The following is a 22,067-nucleotide window of genomic DNA, read 5'->3' as shown; positions in this document are numbered from 1 at the left end:
TGAGAGAGACATGCAAAGTCGACATAGCTTTATTTCATTTTTTTAAGGTTAATTTAGACGAGGTTACGTGCGCGCACGTTTTCCCATTGGTATTCTATGATCCGGTTATTGACACTACCTAGTCTATTGCATGTATTAAAGCAGTATTTTTTACGCAGTGGAACGTTAAACACATAAGTTATATCCTTAAAAAAAAGTGAAGATGGAGCATTTTAATAAAGTGTGTTAACAAAACAAGGTTATTGTAGCATTGAATGCCGACAAGGAGAAGTATTTAAACTATGAAACAAGTACAAGTTGTAGAACTATTGGAAATGTCTGCATGCATTGTCATGACAGTAAGGAATTAAATTTCTTTGGAATACCGAAAAAATTCAACTCTTATGTTGGTGGTTATGCGAGATTGAGATCTCCAGAGATGATTGCACTCAAAGAGAATGCCAACAAAAAAAAAATCGTTGATGATAGAAGACAACTCCTTGCTACTGTTGCAGGTAGCACATTACCTACTGATACATCCAATCGTCAGCTTTCGGGTATTAGTATTCAACGGAAGGTCAAAAAAAGAATGGCCTACTCTTCTACTAATATCATAAACTATATCTTGTCTACGTGCCGAAACTGTTACCTGTGTATAAATAATGTGATAATAGACAGTGAAATTTGCAGAAAAATAAAAAGGCCATTGGCAGAAAATATCACTATGGAATATAAAGATGAATCGATGAAAAACAAAGCACCAGCAAACGTTACTGCCATTGATCAAACAGTCAATGAACCAAGTAATACCAAAGACGAAAAGCATGTTGAGCCTGTTGATGACACACCAGTAAAAATTGTGTATGACTCTAAATGGAATAGTGATTATTCTACTGATTACAAACTAAGAGAAGACAATGGCTACAATATCAAGAGAGAACATGGTGAACTATTTTAACAGATTCAAAATGTCCAAAGTTAATCATTGATATTAATAATGTATCATAATATATTTTCTATTAATATTCTACATAGCATTATCTCATTAAAAATATATTATGCATTACCTTGTTATGTGTTCATTATTTTTAGAGCAAGCTAGCATATCAAACGTTTAGAATGTCTATTAAAACATCGGAGATGTAAGAAAAGGAATTTGCATACAGCTATTGTCAGACACATGGGATAACATTGACAAAATCTAGCTATCAGAATGAATAAATTCTTTATCAGCATCCGTTGTTGGATATGTTATTATGTCAGTATGAAAATTTTTTAAGTAAGTAGGTAAGTAAGTAAATAAGTAGGTAAGTAAGCAACAAACTCTTTCTTGAATTCACCTCTCGGATACACAATACAGAAATTTAACATCTTTTATCAGTTACAACATGTCACTAATTTTCTTACAAAAAACTAGAGTTTACGGCCAGAAACCCTTATTAGCTCAGATTTTACAGAAATAGTTTATTACCAAGCTCAGAATGTAACTGTGACAAGGTAAAGCACAACAAAACACTACTGAAATATTCCAACTCTTGTATTTCACGACAGAAATTCAAAATGAACTTCGAAAAATAAAGAGAATGCAACTGTGACAAGGTAAAGCACAACAAGTCACTACTGAAATATTCCAACTCTTGCATTTCAGCGAAAGAAATCCAAAATGAACTTTGAAAAATCATGAGAATGTAGCTGTGACAAGGTAAACCACGACAAGACACTACTGAAATATTCCAATTCTTGCACTTCGTGAAAGAAATTCAAAATGAACTTTGAAAAATTAAGAGAATGTAACTGTGACAAGGTAAAGCACAACAAAACACTACTGAAATATTCCAATTCTTGCACCTCGCGAAAGAAATTCAAAATGAACTTTGAAAAATTAAGAGAATGTAACTGTGACAAGGTAAAGCACAACAAAACACTACTGAAATATTCCAACTCTTGCATTTCAATGAAAGAAATTCAAAATGAACTATGAAAATCAACAGAATGTAACTGTGACAAGGTAAAGCACAACAAAACACTACTGAAATATTCCAACTCTTGCATTTTAAGACAGAAATTCAAAATGAACTTCGAAAAATCAAGAGAATGTAACTGTGACAAGGTAAAGTGCAACAAGTCACTACTGAAATATTCCAACTCTTGCATTTTACGACAGAAATTCAAAATGAACTTTGAAAAATTAAGAGAATGTAACTGTGACAAGGTAAAGCACAACAAAACACTACTGAAATATTCCAACTCTTACATTTCACGACAGAAATTCAAAATGAACTTCGAAAAATCAAGAGAATGTAACTGTGACAAGGTAAAGCACAACAAGTCACTACTGAAATATTCCAACTCTTGCATTTCAACGAAAGAAATCCAAAAGGAACTTTGAAAAATCATGAGAATGTATATGTGACAAGGTAAACCACGACAAGACTCTACTGAAATATTCTATTCTTGCACTTCGCGAAAGAAATTCAAAATGAACTTTGAAAAATTAAGAGAATGTAACTGTGACAAGGTAAAGCACAACAAAACACTACTGAAATATTCCAATTCTTGAACTTCGCAAAAGAAATTCAAAATGAACTTTGAAAAATTAAGAGAATGTAACTGTGACAAGGTAAAGCACAACAAAACACTACTGAAATATTCCAACTCATGCATTTCAATGAAAGAAATTCAAATTTAACTATTAAATTTTACATAATGTAAGTGTGACAATCTAAAAGCACAACAACACACTACTGAAATATTCCAACTCTTGCATTTTACGACAGAAATTCAAAATAAAATTCGAAAAATCAAGAGAATGTAACTGTGACAAGGTAAAGCGCTACAACTCGCTACCGAAATATTCCAACTCTTGCATTTTACGACAGAAATTCAAAATAAACTTCGAAAAATCATGAGAACGTAGCTGTGACAAGGGAAAGCACAACAAGTCACTAATGAAATATTTAAACTCTTGAATTTCAACAAAGTAATTTAAAATAAATTTCTAAAATCATGAAAATGTAGCTGTGACAAGGTAAACCATGACATGACACTACTGAAATATTCCAATTCTTGCATTTCACGAAAGAAATTCAAAATGAACTTTGAAAAATTAAGAGAATGTAACTGTGACAAGGTAAAGCACAACAAAACACTAGTGAAACATTCCAGCTCTTACGTTTCAATGAAAGAAATTCAAAATTAACTATGAAAATCAATAGAATGTAACTGTGACAAAGTAGAGCACAACAAAACACTACTGAAATATTTCCACTCTTGCAATTCACGAGAGAAAGTCAAAATGAACTTGGAAAAATCAAAATAATGTAATTGTGACAAGGTTAAGCACAACAAGTCACTACTGAAATATTCCAACTCTTGTATTTCAACGAAAGATCAAAAGAATGTAACTGTGACAAGGTAAAGCACAATAAGTCACTACTGAAATATTCCAACTCTTGTATTTCAACGAAAGAACTTCAAAATGAACTTTGAAAAATTAAGAGAATGTTACTATGACAAAGTAAAGCACAACAAAGGTTTTACCAGCTTCCACTAGCAGCTTCGATTCTATTATAATTGACTTATTGCATCGGAGTACTATCCCTTGAATATTGATTAGTTCAGAAAGAAGCAATAGTCTTTTTATCCTCAAGCATTTCTAGTAGTATATTTACCGGGACATTAAATAAGCACCATTTTTACACCCCCCTCAACAATCCCTTTCTCCCTGTTTCGCATTATTTTAACTAAATACTTACCCCAACCCCCACCCCAGACAGTGCAGAAAGAAGTAATAGTCTATTTCTCCTGAAGCATTTGAAGTCAAATGTTTACCGGGTTATTAAATAAGTAGCATTTTTACACCTCCCTCAAAACTTAATGTCCCCCGTCCTAGCTTTATTTTAACTGTATACTTGCCCACCCCCCCCACATTTCAGATAAAGTAGTCAAAATAGAGCTTAGCCAACTATAAAATTCATTATTTGTGTATTTTATTAATTAAAATGAAAAAAAATTTAACACATAAAAAGCCACGATAATCATTCGCTAGTTTGATGTGGCATAGACAATACAATGTTTTGAATAATAGCAATACAGTAAGAATAAAAAAAAAATTTGTCAAGGAATATTGATTAGTTCAGAAAGAAGCAGTAGTCTATTTCTCCTGAAGCATTTCTAGTCGTATGTTTACCGGGATATTAAATAAGTACCATTTTTACACCCCCCTCTAAACTTAATTTCCCCCTTTTACCATTATTTTCACTAAATACTTGCCCCCACCCACTCCCCAGACAGTTCAGAAAGAAGCAATAGTCTATTTCTCCTGAAGCATTTCAAGTCAAATGTTTACCGGGGTATTAAATAAGTAGCATTTCTACACCTCCCTCAAAACTTAATTTCCCCCTGACTCGCTTTATTTTAACTGAATACTTGCCCCCACCCCCCTCTCTTCATATAAAGTAGTCAAAATAGAGCTTAGCCAAATCTAAATTTCATAGCACGGAGAGGGGGAATTCATGACGTACATTCATTGTGCAATTCTTATCAAAAACAAAAACCTTGCCAACTTTTAGAATGTTTTACCTCCAAAATTGACTCCCCCTCCCCCTCTCCTACCCTCCCCTGCCCCTCAGAAATGGGGGAACGAAGGGAACGTTAGATCCTATTTTAAATTGACAATACTTTTCAAACGTTACTTGTGTATTATACAGACCACATCGGAGAGGTAAAGCTAGGTCAAGTTACAATGTCATTCTATATTATTTATATCCTCATTAAGGACATTCAGAGCAGAGTTACGCAAATGGAATACCTTTTTTGCAAATTGAGTTAGTTTTATGCGAATGATAAAAGTTTTGGCAAATCGAGATAGCTTTACGCAAATGAAATACCATTGATACCGCTAATAATACATGCAATACTGAACGAGTTATCAGACACGTATAATTTACAGATTATTTACACGTTTGACCAGTTTTTATTGGAATTTTTATTTTTTTTGCCAGAAGAAAGATCATGGATACGTGTTTATTTTTTTTTTAAACTGGTATTTTTTCAAGGAAGCCCATAACACTTTGAACACATTATGCCAAGGAAATTTCTTTAGTTTGGGAAAAAATGGGTGTTACCTCTTTCATCATTTTTTTATGTTATTAATTACACTGAAAAAAAAATTGAACACCTAAAAAGCCACGATAATTATTCGCTAGTTTGATGTGGCATAGACAATGCAATTTTTTGAAAAAGAACGATACAGTAAAAATAAAAAAAATATTTGTCAAGGAATATTGAGTAGTTCATAAAGAAGCATTAGTCTATCTCTCCTGAAGTATTTCTAGTCATATGTTTACCGGGATATTTCATCCGTCTCTTATTTAAACCCCCCTCATAACTTCATTTCCCCCGTTTTTGCATTTTTTTCACTACATACTTGCCCCCACCCACTCCCCAGGCAGTTCAGAAAGAAGCAATAGTCTATTTCTCCTGAAGAATTTCAAGTCAAATGTTTACCGGGTTCTTAAATAAGTAGCATGTTTACACCTCCTTAAAAACTTAATTTCCCCCTTCCTCGCTTTATTCTAACTGAATACCTGCCCCCACCCCCCCCTCACTTCATATAAAGTAGTCAAAATAGAGCTTAGCCAAATTTAAATTTCATAGCACGGGGAGGGGGAATTCATGACGTATATTCATTGTGCAATTCTTATCAAAAACAAAAACCTTGCCAACTTTTAGAATGTTTTACCTCCAAAATTGACTTCCCCTCCCCCTCTCCTACCCTCCCCTGCCCCTCAGAAATGGGGGAACGAAGGGAACGTTATATCCTATTTTAAATTGATAATACTTTTCAAACGTTACTTGTGTATTATACAGACCCTATCGACACTGTCATTCTATATTATTTATATCATCATTAAGGACATTCAGAGCGGAGTTACACAAATGAAACACCTTTTTTGCAAATTAAGTTAGTGTTATGCGAATGATAACAGTTTTGGCAAATAAAGATAGCTTTACGCAAATGAAATACCATTGATAGCGCTAATAATACATGCAATACTGAACGAGTTATCTGATACCTATAACTTACAGGTTATTTACACGTTTGATCAATTTTGATTGGAATTTGTATTTTTTTTTGCCAGAAGAAAGATCATGGATACGTGTTTATTATTTTTTTTCATCAAACTCTCAAAACATGCTTGAGTACATTATACGTTGCCAAGTTTTACAAAAAACCTACTAATCAAGTTACTGTATATGGAGTAGCCACTGCGCTCTCTCTGATTGACCCCAAAAAATGGGTCTTACCTCAGAAACCCATCTGGTAAGGCCTGTACCGTTCGTAGTAATAGGTGACTGACCCTGGTAAGCCATGTATCCGCGAAATCAGCACTGGTAAGCCATGTAGGCGTGAAATCAGCACTGGTAAGCCATGTAGGCGTCGCGGTAATTAATATGATACTACTGTAGGGATGGCTGAAACCTATCAAATAACAAGCCATGCCATATAATGGATTTAGTTAGCTGTCTGATTCTCTGGAGTTTGTCTCTTATTATTCCCAATAAGAAAACGCCATAGGCTTTTTCCTGTTTAAGATTTTATTTCCGGGTTGCAGCGGTATTACAGTAAGGACCGAAGTCTATCTCATATTAACTGATACAACAGGGAAAAGAAGAAGAGGTATGCGGTATATATGACTTCATTCGAACTTACAATTGATTTTAAATAAATCCGTACAGCTAAAGTAAAAAGCCATAAAAATGTCTCAGGCAATTTTTCAAACAGTTCGTGGTAACGAACTGTATCAAACAGTTCGTCGTAACTAACTGTATAGTAAGAGCGACTCGTCTCAATAGTAACCAAAACGCCAAATAAGAAAAAGCTATAGGATTTTTTTGCTTAAAGGATCGATACTGTAAATGGGAATTTTGTAAGTAACATCGATATCGAAGACAAAGCCATAGAGTTTTTCCTGTTTTCCGCGTTGCAGTGGTAGCCAGCAGCCTAGTAAGAGACGATCAAGTTCAATACTAAGACATATAATAGCCCATAAATCCTAAAATAAAGTCAGATCGAAACAATGAGTACACTATTAGAACCGCCTTGTCCAATACCCCTATATAGGAAACTAACTGTTCCTTGCCTTGAATAACATGGAAAATACATTTGTTTGAAAATCAAGAAAAGTGACTGCATATGTAATAAAAATCCGCCAAATCTAACTTTCAATTTAAGGAGTATAATTACTCCAAATGCTTGCATTGAAATATTCATTCTACAACAATCATGATATACAATGTCTCTAAGTACAAATTTGAAAACTGAGTTACAGATAACGTTATAGATATATGTAGCATTATAATAACGTTACAGATAATGTCGATCTAAAGTTATGTGATTCCAAACATAAATAAAAAAATCTTTAAAAAAAGAAGAAGAAATTAATTTTAGTAAGTAAACAAAGCATAAAACCAATAAATTAAAAACAGTGAATACAAAACTTGTGAAATAAAACTTGAAACAAACATAGATTAAGATAAATAAGAGAAGAGTATGAGGACAACAAGAGTCAAGACCCTAAAAATACAAACAAATTAAGTTAAAATACAAAGAATCAACGCCTTTCAGCGTAACCTATTATAATCCAAAGCCTGGGTCATTCTTTTTCATTTTTCTCATGTGCTAATAGTAAAGTGTCTACTTCAGAGGCTTTTTTATTACAGGATACTTTAGTTTTTACAATGTTTCAATAGCATAGCCACTGCCTCTTGTCACATGCATTATAAGCATCACTGGGGGATCCATGGAGGGGGCCGGGGTCCGAGTTTAACTTGCCCACTCCCTCCCCAAGTTTTTTCTGGCGCCCTCTTTTCCTGATTTTTTCTTTTTTACTCATTTCTTAGAATGAATTTGTTATTTTGGTCAATTATTCGCACCTTTGTCACATTGCCCCCCCCTAGATTTTGCTCAAGATTTGCCCCTGATAAGTATTGTATATATTTATTGTACGGGGTAAAACTAGACCACACAGAAAGAGAGGAAATACTTGTGAACGTATGATTTTATGATTCAAAAACGATTCGTTCTTACTAATGCCTTAAATTCACAAAAAAACGAACCAATCAGGAGGAGCTTAGCTTATCGTTTTTCTGACTGGCTAAAGATTTCATACTGAAGGTTTTGAAACCAATCACGTTTTAAGAAGGCGGGGATATTTGCCTTTCCAGAAATCCTTCGTATCGAAGGAGTTGTCGTATAAACTTCGAAAAGGGCTCATTCGATTAGACATTGGGATGGCTAGTTCCCTTTTAAATATTCGAAAGTGATTGGACGGCAACTAGCCCCACCCCACGCCCATCATTCCCCCGAACGAATCCAATCAAAATTTTGAGATAGCCATTTTGTTCATAAAGGGTATGCAAAACCCCTGTGCCTTCCCAAGGCCAGAACAAAATTTGCACTTTACTGAAAAATACAAATGATTGTGCATTTTAAGTTTAATATACATATATACTGATATTTAGTAATCAAAATGTTTATATCATTGGACTTATTAAAGTTATAAAAGTAAAAAAAATTATATTTTTCAGTAAAGTGAAAATTTTGTTCTGCCCTTGGGAAGGCATATGGTTTTTGCGCCAAAGTTATGTTAATTTCTGCTCGTTTTGAGTTTGACTCTGTTAATTATTGTAATTTCTGTTCGTTTTGGGTTTCATTTATTTATCAATGCTGATTTGTGGTAGTTTCACGCTTGGTAGATCATTTTATTTTCTTTTTGCTAATTTTTGTTTAATGAAGTTTTTTACTTTTCTTTGAAAAACTTATTTTGTGGAAAAAGTTCTTTAAATTAATCAGTTTCAAAATCCAACTGAAGGCTGAAGCTTTATAGTAGTGAATTCGTTCTATTATTCTATTCAACCTAAAAGTAAAATTCTTTACTACGAGTAATGTAAGAAATAGTATTTGGGAAACTGCATTCGAAATGATTTAAACTCATTTCATAAAGACGATAGTTTTTTGTCAGCATATGAAGAACTCTGTATATTGCAATTGCATTTGTCTGGTTTTTATGCGAAGTAACAAAAGAGACGAAAATTAACGAACAAGAGAGTAGTGAAGAATTATTGTACGAAAAATAATATTTGGCAGGGAAAGTTACTGGTGATAAATCGCCAGGAGTGGTACCCTGATTGCGTGATTTTTTGAAGATTCGGTGAACCAACTTTTTTTTCGGGGTGACAGATAGATTTTTGGGGAAATACCCAAAAATTCAGGGATTGCGCAAGCCCTGCTTGATTTTTAATCAGGAAAATGGAAATACTAAACCAAACGAGAAAGGAAAGCTCTGACTTTGCGGTTGCTGCAATAAAGAATTACCACAAAATTAATTTAAAGTCAGCCAAACACCACCGTCTCTGGTGGTGGAGGCATGCCTCCGGAGCGCCGGCGGTGTAGCGACACTTCGGTGTTGGTCGACCGGGCCTCTCGTTGGTGGCGTTCGGTCGATCCGCCGCCGCGGTGCCGGGGTCTATCTAGTGGTATCAAAACTCCGTTTTATAGAGTTTCGGTGACTATTGAGCCGGGTCGCTCCTTACTTATAGTTCTTTACCATTTACTGTTTATTTTTAGCAGAAAAGTCATGTTTCACCTTAATCACGTAGGTATTTTAAATATATATATATTTAGAGGACCAAAGTGAGCCTTTGGTCCCTCCAACACCTCACCCAACCGCCAAATTTTTAGCAGAAAGGTGGGCTTGTTGCAGGGTTAAAATTATTATATTAAAAGACGATCATTAGAAGAACAAACCATTGCATACATTGGACTTAGTTAGCTGCCTGATTCTTTGAGAGTCGTCTCTTACTACTCCAAAGAAGAAAAAGTCGCAGGCTTTTTCCTGTTTGTAATCAGGGTTTACATAATCTGGGTTGTCAATCCAGGTTGCATTACTTACATTATAATAAAGAACGAACTCTTCCCTATATTAATTTATATTAAAGTTTAATAATAAAGAACAAACTCTTTCCTATACTATCTTCCATAGGCAACTTAAATATAGTCAAACAGCTCGTGGTAACGAACTCTACAGCAAGAGCGACTCGTCTAAATAGTATCCAAAACTCTAAAAACGGAATTTTGATACTAATAGATACGTCAAAAAATTGAATTTTTATGTCAATTTCAATGTATAAGTTTCATCAGGTTTAGTCTTATTCATCAAAAGTTACGAGCCTGAGAAAATTTGCCTTATTTTCGAAAAAGGAGAAAACACCCCCTAAAAGTTATACAGCCCTGATGATAATCACACCATCAGATCTCAGCGTATCAGAGAACCTTACTGTAAAGGTTTCAAGCTCCTATCTGAAAGAAAAGAAAAAAAAGATGCTGTATAAACAGAATGCTGTAGTAGCTGCCAATTTTCTTGCTTTTCAAGCCAATATATTACCCTTGGTGTTCAAGCTAATGGACAGAAAGTTTTCTGAACAGGGTTTTCGGACAAGGCGGCTATAATGGTGTACTTTTTGTTTTGATCTGACTCCATTCTTAGGATTTATTAGTTGTTGTGTTTTTTGACATTGGACGTGATGGTCTCTTACTAGGTTGCTAGCTACCGCTGCAACCCTGATTTCCAAAAAAATTCAAATTTTGGATACTATGGGCTGTGGTTTGCCTTTTTCTAGGTTGCAGCTAGTGCTGGACTTGTGATTTAGATTCGTCTTTATATGACCACCGGGCTGTCGGTACTCGGCACATGGCTAGCTTCTAGATATGGATTCTTTGTATGGATTTTTTAATGTTAAAAATTGGTTCTTTACTATAATTAATTTTTCTTTACGGGACGTGATATATCCTTAATGTAAGATCTGTTCTCGGTCTGATCTGATCTGTTCTCGGTCTGCTCTGATCTCTTATCGGTCTGATATGATCTGTTCTCGGTCTGATCTGATCTGTTATTTGTTTGATGAGGGATTACAAACAGGAAAAAGTCTATGGCTTTTTCTCAATTGGAATAGAAAAAGATGAACTGGCTACAACCTACGATTATGGCGTTATTGATCAATCTCTAACGTGAAATATGCAGTTTTTCATAAACAAATTGATTCTGTTTTAAAAAACATTTTGTTTTAATTACAAGAGGTTTTCAACCCCATTAATTTCCTTTAAATTGAGCCATTGATAAACTCTTTACGATGTTCCAGTGCCGAGCTATCTGTGGAAAAGAAAAAAAAGGAAAAGAAAAAAAAAGATGCCCTTAGGCAGAATGTTGTAGTAGCTGCCATTTTTCTTGATTTTCAATAAAATATATTTCCGTTGTTTTTCCAAGCCAAGAAGCAGAAAGTTATATAGGGGAAAGTATGTAGGGGTGTCGGAGAAAGTGGGTCTAATGGTGTACTTTTTGTTTTGATCTGACTCTATTGTTAGGAGCTACGGGTTATAATAGTTCTTAACGTTGGATGTAATCGTTTCTTACTATGTTGCTATCTACCGCTGAAACCCAGAAAACAGGAAACATCCTTTGGCTTTCTCTTAATTGAATAGTAAGTAACGACCTGGATACAACCTACGATTATGACGTCGTTGATCAATCTTGTACATGATTAATAATTAAAAAAGAAAACCAAAGGTTTGAAGCTTATTAGATAATCGTTGTTAGAAATATCAAATTCGAGCTTCAATAATCAAATACCTTTGGAAGATGCAGAATAAAAAGACAAAAAATGCAGTTCTTTGTAAAAAATTATTCTATTTTAAAAGCTTTTTTGTTTTTTAATTAAAAAAGGCACTATAAATTTTAACTTTCGTTCAAATTAACCTTTCACGACATTTTAGAAGCAATTGGTCGATACAATCACCCCTGGGAAAAAACAACAAACAAACAAACCAGTAAACACGCATTCGTGTTCTTTGTTCTGGCAAAAAACATAAAATTCCGCACTTTTGCCGTTTCTTTGGCCTGTAACTTTTGATGGCTAAGGCTAAACCTGATAAAAACTACATATTTAAAATTAGCATAAAAATCAAATTTTTTTGATGTATCTATTGGTATCAAAACTTCGTTTTTAGAGTTTTGGTTACTATTGACCTGGGTCGCTCTCACTACACAGTTCGTTACCAAGAACTCTTTATTTCTCTCTGATCTGATCTGTTCTTGGTCTGATCTTATCTGTTCTTTGTTTAATGTGAAATTACAAACAAGAAAAGGCCTATGGCTTTTTCGTTATTAGAATAGTGAGAGACGACCTGGCTTCAACCTACAATTATGATGTCATTGATCAATCTTTAAAATTAAATATGCAGTTTTTTGTAAAAAAATATTGACTCTATTTCAAAAATAATTTGTTATAATTACAAAAGATTTTTAACCCCATTAATTTCCTTTAAGATGAACCATTGAAAAACTCTGTACGATGTTCCAGTTTCAAGCTATCTTTGGAAATGAATTGAAAAAAAGAAATTTTTTATGCAAAATGCTGCAGTAGCTGCCACTTTTCTTGCTTTTCAAGCCAATATATTTCTCTTGCTGTTTAAGCCAAGGGACAGAAAATTTCCTATATAGAGTTTTCCGACAAGGTGGTTCTAATGGTGAACTTTTTGTTTTGATCTGACTCTGTTTTTAGGAGTTATGGGTTATTATATTTCTTAACATTGGACTTGATCGTCTCTTACTAGGTTTCTATTGACCGCTGCAACCCACATTACAAACAGGAAAAGGCTTACGGTTTTTTCTTCTTTGGAACAGTAAAAGATGATCCTCAAAACGTCAGGCAACTAACTAAGTCCATAATTTTTTCTTTAACATAAACTTCATTAATCAGGTAATTTAACATATCCTACATGGTCTAGACTATGGGATAGCTGGCTCTCACACAATTGGCTCGAGTTTGAATCCTGATATGGGAAATGTTTAATTATGATGATTTCTTACTGAATATTATTAAAATAAACATGTATATAATGATTCCTTTTATTACCTCAGTTACTATGGGCTACAGTTCGTTCCTTACTAGGTTGATAGCTACCACTTCAACCCGGAATTCTTCAAAAATCAAATATCTGTGAAAATGCTGCAGTATGAAAAGACATCGAAAATGCAGTTTTTTTTGTAAAAAGTGATTCTATTTTTAGTTTTATTTTATGTTTTGATTAAAAAGCACTAGAACTTTTGATTCCCGTTCGTAGGAGCCGTCTCGAGACATTATGGGATCACTTGATCGATACGATCGCCCCTGGGAAAAATAATAAATAAGCACGCATCCGTGATCTTCCTCCTGGCAAAAATACCAAATTTCGCTTTTTCGCAGACAGGAGCTTGAAACCACTAGAGTCAGGTTCTCTGAATTGCTGAATCTGATGACGTGCTTTTCATCAAGATTCTATGCCTTTTAGGGAGTGTTTTCCCCTTTTTTTCAAAAATTAGGCAAATTTTCTCAGGCTTGAAATTTTTGCAGGGTAGAGCTAAAGTTGATGAAACTCATATATTTGATATTGGCATAAACATCCAACTCTTTTGATGTATCTATTAGTATCATAATTTCGTTTTTTAGAGTTTCGGTTACTATCGAGACGATTCACTTTTACTATACAGTTCATTACCACGAACTGTTTGACTAGCTACCGCTGCAACTCGGATACCAACAAGGAACAGCTTATGGTTTTTTTATTAATTGGAATAGTAAGAGACAAGCTCAGAGAATCAGGCGGCTAAATAAGTCCAATATGTGCCATTATTTGTTCTTTTTTAACTATGTTTCAGCTATCTCTGCAGGATTACTATGCAAGCTACCGCTGAAACCCGGTTAGCACTTAAAACTGAATCCTGCGATATGAGTTAAAACCTCGGTGGAGCCTTTTTATAACTTATAGCTTACTTATACTACCATTTAGGTTTCTGTAGTAATTCCTTCTTTTTAAAATCAAATTAGTTACTATGGCCCAGAGTTGTTTCTTTAGCATATCGTAAAAATATTTGATATCAATAATTATTTTGTTGATTACAAAAGTTTTCTATGTGCAGCAATTTTCATTAAAATGACTCATTACCTAGCTATTTATTATAATGATTCAAGACCTACGATAATGAAGTCATTCATCAATCTTGACCAGGAAAATGCATTTTTTTGTAAAACAATGTTTTTTTTATTAAAAATAACTTTTTTAATTGCAAAAGGTTTTTACCTCCATCAATTTCCTTTAAAATGAGCTATTTAGCAGCTCTCCAAGATTCTCCAGTGCCTTGCTATCTGAGGAAAAGAAGAAGAAGAAAGAAAAGATGCTTTATATGGAGAATATCATGGTTGCAGCTACTTTTCCTGATTTTCAAGCCAGTATATTTCCGTTGTTGTTCAAGCCAAGGGACTATAAGTCTCCTATATAGGGTTTTTAGACATGGTTGTTTCTGGACGAAGATTTATTTCAATTAATCATACAAAACAGACGAGGGGATTTCAGCTATGCAGTACGCAGCCTCACGATGACCCTCATAAGATAATTAACTTTGGTAGATTCTTAGATTCTCTAAATCTTGCTGAGAAAATGGAAATTGCTTGCACATCACTTTACTAACAATAATACCTTCATAATAACTTATTAGCAGAATTTGAGGTAACTTATATTTTTTTTATTTTAGTTTTCAGTTCAGAATTTCCAAAGTTATTATGTAAATTAGAAAAATATTTATGGTGTCTAGCCAATAATACTATTTCTTACTTCAAACTAGAAAAATACCATAAAATTTTAAAATTATTTTTGTTTTTTGTCTCCAGGAACCAAATTTTTATTTTTGCTTAACCTGTAAAGTACGTATGTCTATAGAGTTTTCCTATATTTCAAAAGAAAAAAAATTTTTTTTTATTTTAGTTCTGAATTCAAAATAGCTAAAGTTATTATGTAAACTGCAAAAATATTTTTGGTGTCTAACCAGCCATACAATTTTTCTAACTTAAACTAGAAAAATATCTGAAAATTTTAAAATTAGTTCTGTTTTTTTGTTAGATCTTAACAACTTTACACGGTATTGTATTGATTTAATTCTAAACAAAGAAAAAATATGACTTCAAGTGATTTTCAAATAACCATTCAACATGCTAAATGTTAACCTGATCAGTCTATTTTTAAAAATAAATTGAGTCCAGTGCTTTATGTTAAAATGCAATGCAATGGAAAGGTTAACCGTACTTTAGAGGTAAAGAATGGCCTGGTCCCCACCTGGGATGCAAAATTTATTTTCCAAGAAGGCGATAAGACATTGCTTCATGCAAAGTTTCGCTTGAAAGTTTCGCTTGAAAGAGGAAATAAAGATACTAGGAATAATGAAAAGAGGTAGTCAAGTTGGCCAAGGAGAAATCACTATCAAAAAGGGGGAATTGATAGCAGGCACTAACATAGTTGATATTAGGAATAGCAGGCACATGCCACCAACAGATGTCGCACAACTTCAAATTAAAGTGGAGAAACTTGATTCTGATTTAGAAAGAGCAAAAAATGAGAGCCTGTCAATGTTGTCAAATGGTTCATCAACGGTTTGGGAGAAATTAGAAAATTATCAGCAAAGAGACGTCAAAAGACCGCTGGAGAATATTGAGGAAGAGGCCCAAGACAAGCTAGATGTACTTCAAAAACATGAGGAAGAAAAATTACTGCCCGTAAGAAATGACAAAATTGAGGAACGTAAAAACAGTGGGAATAAATTTGAAGAAAGTAAAGATATGTTACAATTTGAGAAATGTGAAGGGAAAAATCAGAAAGACGAAAAGAATGAAATTAGGCAAGAAATTAAAGCTGAGAAAGAAAATAAAGTTGAAGAAACTCTAGTGATAGTAAAAATTAACGGAGATGAAGGAAGAAAGAATAAAGAAATTAAACAAGAAACAAGGGCTGAGACAAATCAGGAAATGATTAAAGATATTGTTGAAACTATAGTGACTAAGACCGACATGAAAGCAGAAAAAAATTCTATAGAATTGAGAGTTGAGACGAAAGAAATCCCAGAGGGAGAAACTTCCTCTGCGGAAATGGAAGAAACCCCAGGAGAATTAAATAAAGAGCCAAAGAAAGATAAAAGCAAGGAAGACATAAAACAAGCATCAGATTCAGTGGTCTTGGAGAAATTAGAAAATGATGAGCGAAGAGAGGACAAAATACGACTGGATGATATCGAGAAGGAGGCCCAAGACAAGGTAGGCGTACCTCAAAATGATGAGCAAAAGAAATTACAGTCCGTACGGAAATACAAAATTGAAGAGCCTAAAAAAAATCAGAATAAACTTGAAGAAAGTGTAGACATGGTAAAATCTGAGAAAGGTGAAGAGAAACACCAGGAAGACGATAAGATTGAAATCCAGCAAGAAATTAAGCTGGAAAGGGAAAAGGAATTTGAAGAAAATTTAGGGCTAGTAAAAATTCATGGAGATCAAGTAATAAGCACCGAAGGAATTACAAAGGAAACCAAGGTTGAGACAAAGGAAAAATTGACGAAAAATGTGGCTGAAATTCTATTGACTGAGATGGACATAAAAGGAGAAAAAAATTCTACAGAAACAAACGTTGAGACGACAAATATCCCAGAGGAAGTGGTAGTGGGAGAAACTTCCTCTGGGAAACTGAAAGAGAGCCCAGGAAAAGTAAAAATAGATCCAGAAAAAGAAAACGGCAAGCAGAAAATTAAACAAGCAGCAGGGAATATCATGCGGTTTGGGAGGAATGGAAAGTCTTGGTCTATAAATTCATCAGAGGTTTTGGAGTATTTGGAAATTTATAAGAAAGCAGATAACAAAATGCCGCTAGGGGATATCGAGAAGAAAGCCCAGGACAAGGTAGAGGTACTAACAAATGATGAGGAAGAAAAATTACAGGCTGTAAAGAAAGACAGAAGTGAAGAAAATAAAGAAAATGGGAATAGATTTGAAGAAACTGTAATTTCAGTATCTGAGAAATATGAAAAGAAAAATCAGAAATACGAAAAGATTGAAATCAAGCAAGAAATTAAGCTTGAAAAGGAAAAGAAAATTGAAGAAAATTTCGATCTAGTAATAATTTTGTTTTGATCTGACTCCTTTGTTAGGAACTATGGGTTTTTATATTTCTTAACATTGGACGTGACGTCTCTTACTAGGTTGCTAGCTACTGCTGCAACCCGGATTTACTGTTTTGACGTTTCTTATATAGTAATTATGACGTCACAGCATCAAAAATACAGTTTTTATTGGAAAAATTTATTCTCTTTGACGAACCTCAAGTAACTACCCCTGGAACCACCATATATCAGTTACTATGGATGAGAGATCGTTCTTTACTGTAAACTATTATTACTATAGATTTGATTACCATAAATTGTTTGATTGCTTCAAAATTCAAATATCTTTGAAAAGACTGCAGTATGAAAATACATCAAAAATGCAATTTTCTTGACAAAATTGATTCTACTTTAAAGAGTATTTTATTTTTAATTACAAAAGTGACTAGATGTTACAATTTTCTTTAAAATAAGCTATTATACAGCTCTCTATGATTTTCCAGTGCCCAGCTAGTTGAAGAGGAAAAAAAGCGGAAAGAAAAAAATATCCCGTTTGTGGAGAATAACGTGGTTAAAGTCAATTTTCTTGATTTTCAAGCCAATATATTTTCTTTCTTATTCAAGCCAAAGAGTGATAAGTTTCCTTTATAGGGGTTTTGGACAAGGCGGTTCTAATGGTGTAATTATCGTTTTGATCTGACTCTTTTCTTAGGAGTTAGGGGTTTTTATATTTCTTAACATTGGACGTGATCGTCTCTTACTAGGTTGCTAGCTACCGCTGCAACCCGGATTACCTAATCCCTATTTATGTTTCAGTTAACATGGGCTAGGTGTCGTTCTTTATTGTAATACCAGCCTATACTATAGTTAAGTGGCCTATAAAATTTAGTATAGGCAAGATGTCGTTCTTTATTATAAACCATTGAACAACTCTCCACGATTTTCCAGTGCCAAGCTATCTGTGGAATTACTAACCTATACTATAATTAAGTGGCGTATAAAATTTAGTATAAGCAAGAGGTCGTTCTTTATTATAACTAGCGCGCTGTCTATGATAATAAACTGATTACACACAGGAAAAAGCCTACGGCTTTTTCTTCTTTGAAATAGTAAGAGACGAGTCTCAAGCAATCAAGTAGCTAGGCTAATTCCAATGTATGCAATTGCTCTCTTATTCCAATGATCGTCTTTTATTGTGTATGCAATTGTTTCTTATTCCAATGATCGTCTTTTATTGTAACTAGGTTTCAGCCATCTCTACAGCCATGATACTGATGGAAATTATATAATCCCTATTTATGTTTTAGTTAACATGGGTAAGGTGTCGTTCTTTATTGTAAAACATAATTAAAATTTCTTAATGTAATAAAAATAATTTGTTTTAATTACAAAAGGTTTTTAATCCCATTAATTTCCTTTAAAATGAGTCATTGAACAACTCTCTACGATGTTACAGTGCCAAGCTATCTGTTGAATTACTAACCAATACTATAATTAAGTGGTGTATAAAATTTAGTATAGGCAAGAGGTCGTTCTTTATTATATGTAATTCACGAATGAGACCATTTTCATCTTTGTAGTTCTTAAGTAGTAATTATGACGTCACGGCGTAATGATTTTATTTCATGATGACGTCATGGCTCAATGATGTTATTTCATTAAGTCTTCAGAAACCACAACATAATTTTGTGTTTTTCTATTCACGTCATAGCTCTAATATAAAGCTATGACGACATTCATTATGTATCTAGTAGTGTTTCAGACAAGGTAGTTCTAATGATGTACGTTTGTTTTGATCTTACTCTATTTTTAGGAGTTTTGGGTTTTTATATTTCTTAGCATGGGACTGATCGTCTCTTACTAGGTTGCTAGCTACTGCTGCAATCCAAATTATAAGAGGCAGCCTGGCCGAGTGGTCCAAGACACTGGTGTTAGCCACCAGTCTCTTCGGAGGCGTGGGTTCAAATCTTACCGCTGGTATACGATTATGTTTGAAAGACTGCAGTGTGAAAAGACATCAAAAATGCAGTTTTTGGTGGAAAAATTTATTCTCTTTTAGAAATAATTTATTTTAGTTACTATAGATTTTTAACCTAATTAATTTCCTTTAAAATGAGACATTGAACAACTCTCTACGATGTTCCAGTGCCAAGCTATCTGTGGAAAATAAAAAAAGAAAAAAAAAAAGAAAAAAAAATCCCGTTTAGGCAGAATGTTGTAGTAGCTGCCAATTTTCTTGATTTTCAAGCCAATATATTTCCCTTGCTGTTCAAGCCAAGAGGCTGAAAGTTAACTATACAGGGGTTTCAGACAAGGCGGTTCTATTGGTGTACTTTTTGTTTTGATCTGACTCCTTTGTTAGGAACTATGGGTTTTTATATTTCTTAACATTGGACGTGATCGTCTCTTACTAGGTTGCTAGCTACCACTGCAACCCGGATTACCTAATCCCTATTTATGTTTCAGTTAACATGGGCTAGGTGTCGTTCTTTATTGTAATACCAGCCTATACTATAGTTAAGTGGCCTATAAAATTTAGTATAGGCAAGATGTCTTTCTTTATTATAAACCATTGAACAACTCTCCACGATTTTGCAGTGCCAAGCTATCTGTGGAATTACTAACCTATACTATAATTAAGTGGCGTATAAAATTTAGTATAAGCAAGAGGTCGTTCTTTATTATAACTAGCGCGCTGTCTATGATAATAAACTGATTACACACAGGAAAAAGCCTATGGCTTTTTCTTCTTTGAAATAGTAAGAGACGAGTCTCAAGCAATCAAGTAGCTAGCTGATTCCAATGTATGCAATTGTTTTTTATTCCAATGATCGTCTTTTATTGTAACTAGGTTTCAGCCATCTCTACAGCCATGATACTGATGGAAATTATATAATCCCTATTTATGTTTTAGTTAACATGGGCAAGGTGTCGTTCTTTATTTTAAAACATAATTAAAATTTCTTAATGTAATAAAAATAATTTGTTTTAATTACAAAAGGTTTTTAACCCCATTAATTTCCTTTAAAATGAGTCATTGAACAACTCTCTACGATGTTACAGTGCCAAGCTATCTGTTGAATTACTAACCAATACTATAATTAAGTGGTGTATACAATTTAGTATAGGCAAGAGGTCGTTCTTTATTATATTTTGTTTTGATCTGACTCCTTTTTTAGGAACTATGGGTTTTTATATTTCTTAACATTGGACGTGATCGTCTCTTACTAGGTTGCTAGCTACCGCTGCAACCCGGATCAAACTAAACCCAATATGTGCCACGATTTATTCTTTACTAGGTTTTGGCCATCTCTACAGCCATGCTATCGATGAAACTTACATAATCCCCATTTATAATTAACCAGACCGATTCCTTATTTAATTTTCTTAGTAAGTTAACCATTTTTATCATGTCTTATATGTAACATATTCATCATGAGTATCCAATAGTACAATGGTAAACATAACCGCTTGTCACGAGGGCCATCAGGGTTCGATTCCCAGTTGTAGAGAATTTTTAATTTGTTGACTTTAAATATAACTTTACAATCCTACACTATAGTTAAGCGACCCATACCAGTTAGTATAGGCAAGAGTTGGATCTTTATTATAATCAAAATTCAAATATCTTTGAAAAGGCTGCAGTATGAAAATACATCAAAAATAAATTTTTTTTGACAAAATTGATTCTACTTTAAAAAGTATTTTATTTTTAAATACAAAAGTGACTAGATGTTGCAAATTCCTTTAAAATGAGCTATTATACAGCTCTCTATGATTTTCCAGTGCCCAGCTAGCTGAGCAGGAAAAAATAGTGGAAAGAAAAAAATATCCTGTTTGTGGAGAATAACGTGGTAAAAGTCAATTTTCTTGATTTTCAAGCCAATATATTTTCTTTGTTATTCAAGCCAAAGGGCGGTAAGTTTCCTTTATAGAGGATTCGGACAAGGTGGTTCTAATGGTGTACTTTTTGTTTTGATCTGACTCTTTTTTTAGGAGTTGGGGGGTTTTATATTTCTTAACATTGGAGGTGATCGTCTCTTACTAGGTTGCTAGCTACCGCTGCAACCCGGATTAGGAACTATGGGTTTTTATATTTCTTAACATTGGACGTGATCGTCTCTTACTAGGCTGCTAGCTACCACTGCAACCCGGATTATAATTGGTATGGTGAAATAATAATATACATATGGCTCTTAAATCATACTTCTTTATGGTTCCATATGGTCTAGTGGCTAGGATAGTTAACTTTCACTTAACAGGCTCGGGTTCGATTCCCGGTGTGGGAAAATTTTTAACTCTATAATCTTCGAACATTTGAACCTTTTATAATTTATAATGATGTATAATATAAATACTGTAATCTTAAGTATAGTGAAGTTGCGTATGCAAGTTAGTATAGGGAAGAGTTCGTTCTTTATTATAACATCCTCTTTCCAACCTGTACATTGAATTAGTTGTTCTCTGTCATCTTTGGGTATGTCCTGTTGTAGGTGTTCTAAAATCGTGGCCATCATTACATCAAAACCTTTCTTATTTGAAAGGGATCTTAGACTCTTCAATTGGTATTTTGTCTTTATCTGCTCACAACTGTCACAATGCATTGTGGGGTATACATCCCTAATGTTAGCTACCTTATCAAGGCTCTCACCAAATAATTTTATTATTGTATTTTCATCCACAGAAACTCTAATATTGCTATCACCGTAAATGAAGTCTTGACTATTATTACGACAGAGTCTACTTGACACTTCTTCTATGTAATGACTTAGTTCCTTGTACGAGCCCTCGACTTTTAGTAGATTAATATGTTGTATAATCTTACATTTTGATACTGCCTTATATACGCTATTAATGAAACAGTTCAAGACAGGAAAATGTGGAGCTAGTGCCCTTAGAGAACGCAAATAGCTCTGACATCCCTCATTTGGGCTACAGTATAACGAATGCCCATGCTTTCTTGTGTCCCTGTAATTGATTTCACAATAATCCAAGCCGCCAAGGTAGAAATTAACCACTTTGTCAGTTGAAAATTTTAATGCTATATTATTTTCAAGGATATCAAAAAGAATT

The sequence above is a fragment of the Artemia sp. Qi Xiang Cuo genome, chromosome 4 (genome assembly GCF_049724085.1).
Source record: "Artemia sp. Qi Xiang Cuo chromosome 4, ASM4972408v1, whole genome shotgun sequence".
NCBI lineage: Eukaryota > Metazoa > Arthropoda > Branchiopoda > Anostraca > Artemiidae > Artemia > Artemia sp. Qi Xiang Cuo.
Note: the sequence above shows the minus strand (reverse complement) of the source record.